A 6,816-nucleotide genomic window follows, 5' to 3' on the forward strand; every position below is an offset into this window, starting at 1 on the left:
CCCCCTCTCCAGCTTCCACTTTACAGAGCAAGCTGGATGAAGCTGCTTATCAGCACTGCAAGAAGGACAGCTGGAGTTGATGCTTTGAAAACTTGCAGTGGTATTTCCTTGGAACACAGATATCTTCAGACTCCAACACTTTGATGTCTCCTTCAAAAACTAACAGGCTGACACTATCTCAATTTTCCTGCAGTCCTGATGTTTCTCAAAATGCAGCTTGTTTTCTCCAGGGTGCAACACAATCCTAGAAGACCAGCTATGTGTGATAATTGTTATACTTCCAATTAAGGTAATGGTACCTGACATTCTGAACTAAATTCCATTTCGATCACAGTTGCATTGGGAACATCACCAGCACATAACCTACACTTTTACTCTCCTACTCAGGTTCTGTGTGAAGGAAATAGCCCTAAGGATTCTAGTGCAAATGATGAGGAGAGCAGGTTAAGGGGGTGTGCCACAGAGCACCTCCCTGTCTCAACAGCCTAGACACGGTGCTTGCCTCCTGTGATAGCTAAAGCACCGTTTCACAGAAACTGGAGCCATGAGTTTGTAAGCTACTGAAACATTTTCTTTTTCAAATGATCAAAACCCAGAAGAACGCAGCAACTGTTCAGAGCTGTTTGCTAACATTTCAACTTCTCCACTAGCTGTCAGAGTATGACAGAAAGTCCTACTGTGATCAGACAACTGTGCTGGCTCCACTGGAGGCTTTATGCATGGTACAGGGCAGCTTAAATAAGAGCAGATTCAACAACAGAGCCTATACTTGGGCACTAGATTCTGTGTCCTTCTGTGCATTCAATCCTGCAAATTCATGCTGGAAAAAAAAAAAAAAAAAAAGAGAGAAGCTGGGATTTTCTTTCCATTTAGTGAAGACTGACCATTTAGCAATCTGAAGTGCTCCAGTGCTGGCTTAAGGAAGGTGCTACAACCATGAGCAAAGGGAGTGAAGGAGACAGAAGATGGTACAGAATAAAAATGGACAGTGTGACATGTTTCTATGGACAGAAGGAAGATGTCATGCCAGGTTAGCTGCCCATGAAAACACACATTAGGCACCTCAGAATAGCATTAGAAATAGCTGGCATGATGAGAGGGCAACTACATAGATCAGTTTTGGCTTAACAAAAGGACAAGCCATGAAAGACTTCATCTCAGCCATTGGGAGTTGTCTCTATTCAGTTAGGACCCACAGCCCAGGAACCATTCCTGAGATGAGGTGCCTATCCATTTGCTCAGATAATGAGTAGGACACCAATATTTTCTCTCAGAAGATTGTTGTGGGATAAGATGTTCCTTCTGCTCACAGAGCAGCCTTACTGTTACAGTCCAGCTGGGAAGAGGCAAAAGTAAACTGTCCTCTTTCTTATCCATGCCAGCAGGGATTTTAGCCAGTCTCGTGTCCAACCTCAAATGCGAGATTAAAGCCTGGGGGTTAGTACAGGTGACCTGATGCCCTGCTCACATCACCCTGTCAGGTGGCCATGTCAGACCAGCAAGTCAGGCTCACTCTTGTGGTTCCTCCTGGGCAAATCTCTTTTTTTTTTTTTTTTTTTTTTTTTTTTTTTGCAATGGAGTTGTGCAACACTGTGCAAGAGCCCTCCCACCTGCTCCCCTTACAGCCTGCTGCCAGCCCAGCTCCCATGCCGGCTGCATCCTCACATGGAACTGGATACGTGGGGAAATTGAGCAACAACCTACTCGTGAGGCAGCAACTCAACAGAAATTGAGATGATGTCCGCCTTCTTTCAGAAAATTACTACATTAAAAAGCAGAATATAACACAGAAGAGGGAGGGAAACAAGAGGGTTTATGCTAGGCGTGCAGCACAGCATCTCCCTCTCGAGCACTGTAGCTCCCAGGGCCTGAAACTCCAGGCGAGGAGGTCCCAGATCCGATCCCGACTTTTACACTGCACCTCTTTACCCTTCGAGCCATCTCCCCCTGCCAGCATCGCGCTCTTAACCTGGCTGTGGCACAGCCACCCGGACCGAGCTCCAGTGACTTGCTGTGGTTACTCTTAATTGCAATTTTCCCTACGCAAGCTTCATTGATGCTAGTGCGGTGAACTGAATAGCCACCAAAACCAAAGTCGCCTCGTAGCCCCGCCAGCAACCCCTCATCACCGCACGCAGGGCGTCCGCCGCCGCAACTTCCCCGGCACACAGCGCCCGTCCCGTCCCGCCCCCGCAGCTTCCCCTCCCCGTGTGCCGCCCCGCCTGGCCCCGCCCCACCGCCGGTCCTCCTCCCGGGCTCCGGCGTGCGCCCGCCGCTGCCCCGCTGCCTCGGTGGGCGCTGGATGCTGCACCGGAGCGGCTGGAGGAGCTCCGCGGTGGGGGCTACCCCGCGGTGAGTCCGCGGGCTCCGCTGTCGGGACAGCGGCGAGGGAGTGTCCCAGAGCTCCTGCGGCAGCGTGGGGGAGGCGGGCGCGGTCCCGGTGAGCTGCCGGGGGACAAAGGCGAGGGGGACGGGTCCCGGGTGGGAGCGGCGCCCGCGGGGAGCGGTGCCGGTGAGCCGCCGGGCGTGGTGCGGCTGCGGGCGGCGCTGCGAGCGGAGAGACCCGCGGGGCGCCCGGCTGCGCCCGCCGCCCGGGGGCAGGGAATGGTGGGGGCGAGGGCGCTGGGACGGGGGTGCGCTGCCCGCGGGGCCGGGAGAGGCTCCGTGCTGCTGCGGTCGGTCCCACCGCGCGGCAGCGGCTGCGAAAGTCTATTTACAACTTAGTGGCTGGATGGGCGGTGCGAGCCTCGGCCGGAGCGATCTCCGGCTGTGTCACGTTATCGGGGGCTTTTCCCGTCGGAGCCGCCACCGTGGGTGTCCCTGCGCGCTCCTGGGCGGAGGCAGCGACAGCGGGCAGGGACAAGGTGGGAACAGGAGCGAGTGGGGCTCTGGAGGAGCCTGGGGTCGTGGTAACATATCCGTCCCTCGTTGTCGTGGACCGGGCCCCGCCGGTGGGTCTCGCTGGCGCTGGATGATGGGGTGATGCTGGGGCGGGATCAGCAATACACCGGCTGCGCGACGGGAGACACCCGAGGCGGCTGGCCGTGTCCCAGAGAGCTCCCGTGGGGCCGTACGATGGCACGAGTGTGGGACGCGTCCCAGCTGGTGCTCGGTTGGCTGCCACCTGCCTCGCAGGTGCCGAGGGAGACTGACAGGGACACGGCCCCGCGGGTCCCACCCTGTGGGGCAGCACCTGGGCCGCCTCCTTCCGTGGCGCAGCCTCGGGGGCGAGGGGCTGGAGGCATCTCGTGGGGCTGGTCTGGGTGGTCCGACAGCCGTGAAGGACTTTGATGCACCCGGACGGGACGGGACAGGAGGAGAGTGTCCCCGCAGGTGTGTGCTTGCGGGAGAAGGGGTGAGCGTCAGCAAGGCACAAGTCTCCGTATTCGTTGTTTCTCCACCTCTTGGAATTCTTTTTTGGTAACGATTTACAGGGAAAGGCTTTGGGTTTCCTGTGCTGAGAAGTCGTCATCGTCTGTTTCGAGAGATGTTTCTCCTGCTCTTCGGCAGTGACAGGCTCTCAGGTTAACTCCCCTGTGGCATTTAAAATGCACATCTGTGTTTTTCCACCACACCAGAAAACTAGCACACTGTCTGAACCTTGTCCCTTCTTCAGAGTACCGCTGCGATGCTCAGGCCCTGACAATAAATACTTCAAAAATGTTTTAAAAAACCCAAACCAACAAACCACAACTGTTTGAACATTGGTGACCCATTAATTTGTTTAGCATTTTTAATTTTTATTTTGTTCCTGGAAAATTTGGAATGACAACAGAATGCCTTGGCCTTACTGTTGATTATTCCTCCCATTTAATTGTACAATTAAACACTCTTAATCAAAGTGTTCTGGTTTCAGCACTGGTGGTGGTGAGTCTGTGTAGTAGCCTCTGTTTTGGCTTCAGATAAGAAGTGTCAAATCAGAAAAAAAATGGACTCTAAGAGGTGAGTGGGGGTTGGGTTTCTTGTAGAGATCACCTTAAGGAAGAAAAGAGGGGTGGAAACAAAAAAAAAAGACAAAAATAAATCTACAGAATGCTGTTGAAGAACATGAGTTGTAGTGATTCTTTGCAGTGGTCTAACAAAAAATCTGTCTGTGGTTTTTGGACAGTTTTTTTTTCCCCTTAGATTTTTTGTTGTTGTTAACTGGATTTTTTAATACGAACTTGATAAAATGGGATGAACACCAGTAACATCAAAACCATTTGGATTTACATTTGGTTTTCTCATCTAAGTCTTTTTCTGATAGAAATTTTTAGACCTAGGAGAGGGCCTGGTTTTTAGTGTGTTTTATGGGTGAATTTTTGTGGAGTTTTGGGTTCTTTTTTTTTGTTTGTTATATTTTAGTTAGCTTTTTTTTTAATCAAAGCTGATAGTACTTTGAAGCTACAGCACTTTTCTTGTCCCAACACTGCAGGTAAAAAAATATGAATCCAATGATTAGCTCTCTATCAGTTGGCTATTGTAGTAAAGTCTTGCCCTACTGTTCCTCCAAAGTGAGACAATGTAAATTACTTGCATGCTTACTGTGCTCCAGGGTTACACTTCTTTTCTTGCAGAAAGTTGCCTGTTACTGTGCTGCTGCTTGATTATCTTGGTGGTGTTAAGCAGTGGCACCTTAATTCGTAGTGTGTGGTTAGTAACTCTGCACAGACAAACGGTGGGCTTGGCCCAAAAAAGATCCTCTGACAAGTAGGAGCTGCTCCCTGGAGAATCGCAGGAGATAATTTGCTTCTTGTTTAACCATTTCTATGTTTGCCTTTTCTTTTTTTCCCCTCCATTTCCTCTTTTTGCACAATTCAGTATCACCTCAAAAATGCAGCACTCTGTAAGGCTGTTTTTTTTTTTTTTTTTGGTTTTTTTTTTTTTTTGTTTCTATTTCTTTTTTGGTCTGTGTCTTCCCCATTGCTTTGCTAAAGCTGGTGTCTGACAGTGCTGTGTGCAGTCTCTGAAACTGCATCTAATCATAAAGATCCTGCTGTTTGTGTTAATTTTATCAAGGTATTGGCAGATTGGCATTTTCACACTTGTAACAGAGGCAAGCTGTGTTCCAGGTGGAGTTTTATCTATTCTTATTGTCCACCTCACATATATCAGTATTCCTTTCTGCTCTGAGTATTTCCAAGACTGGCTGTACACTTGAGGGGGGGAAAAGTTAGAAGCAAACTGATGCAGGTGCAGAAACTACCTGGTTGGTCTGGATATTTAGATAGTGATTCAAATACAATGAGATCAGCAGTGGATTTTCCCCTTCCTCAGGGGAAGCAAGCCAATTTATTTTTTTTTACATGGTTATTACTGGTAGCGAAGCTGTTCCTACTCAGAAGAATTTGTTACCTTGTTTAAAAAATAAAAACCCACGTCTCTCCTTATTTGTCCTGCAGCTCAAGGTATTGCTTTTGAAATTATAATTACGCTTTGCTCTTTATTTATTTATTTATTTATTTAATAAAGACTTTGTAGTCTGTTGCTTCTATAACTGTTACAAGATCTTGGTGAGAACAGAAATTGAGAAATTTTTGGACAGTTCTACAACAGACTTCTGGAATCTCATGGATATATTCCAAATCAGTCCTCTGTAGCTCAAGTGAAAAAATACTATCCCTGTAAAATAACTTGTGCAAAGACAGGCTTGTAGAAGAGTATCTCTCATCTGATGTGCTTGAGGCAAGAGTATAATGGATCCCCTTGGGAGAAATCCTGTTTATAGCCTTGGTAAACTAAAAATGGAATATGTTTCCAGTTGGAGAATTAACTGTTAGGCTTTTGGGTAAGGACATGTCATGCATTTGCAATTTGCACAGGCTAGGAAGGTGCTTCTCTTCTGAGTTGCCAGTAGAGAGGCCAGGTCTTGCGGCTGCTCTCCTGCTCTTCCTAAGTTTCCTGACAGTTGCAGTGCCTGTGAAGGAAGCCTGGCTTTCCCTTATTGTAAAGAACTTGCTGCCTGTACTTTGCCTCTCCTGTTTCCCATAGATAGAAAAGATGAATGGTCTTTACTAAAGAGCTGCAATTTACAAGGCAGAATTGCCAGGCGCTGGAGTGCTAAATTGAAGTATCTCTGTTCTTGTTCTTACTCTGAGATTCTGGACCAGCATTGTCTTCACTGCGCTCCCGGCTGTGCATTTGTACACCCATAAATGAGATTTCCCTAAGGGTCCATCTCAAAAGGGACATGTCAGTGTGTTTGAGGGGTGACAAGGTTGCTGTTACTGAATGGCTATTCCAGAAATTCACTTCTCTTAACTTTTGCAAGCTCTCATGTGATGTGTGTTGGGGATCCAGCTGAGAAAATGGAGCTTGGTATTTCTGACCAGGCTTCCTTTGCAGCTGCTCTGTGTGAGGTGTAATGGATACTGAGGCTGGCTCATGCCCAATGCCATATTTTGCTGTTTTTTTCTTGAACTTCTGCAGTTGTCTAGACCAATTGATACCTTAAATTACCACTTACTCTTAAACTTTAATTAATGTGCTTGATTTATGAAGTATGAGAAAGACTTATAAGTGATTGATATTCAATAAACAAGTCTATTAGTAGATTATGCAGCGGCATGAAATTCATTGCACTAGAAACTGCATGTCAATAGTCAGATGCAATAGGGTGCATACTACTACTTTTACCAGTCAGTGAGAAGGAAGGATCAGTTGATCCATTTATTTTCCCACAAGAAGATTGTTTGTCTTCCCAGGTAAAAAAGCATGCTGGAAAGGAATTGCATGCTCTAGATGCAGACTTTACTGTTTGGGTGTTCTTTAAAATGTGTACATTGCTAAGTTTTGCATGTAGTACTGTTAAAATAATGTATTTTAAAATGTTGCTTG

The sequence above is a fragment of the Anomalospiza imberbis genome, chromosome 3 (genome assembly GCF_031753505.1).
Source record: "Anomalospiza imberbis isolate Cuckoo-Finch-1a 21T00152 chromosome 3, ASM3175350v1, whole genome shotgun sequence".
Lineage (NCBI taxonomy): Eukaryota > Metazoa > Chordata > Aves > Passeriformes > Viduidae > Anomalospiza > Anomalospiza imberbis.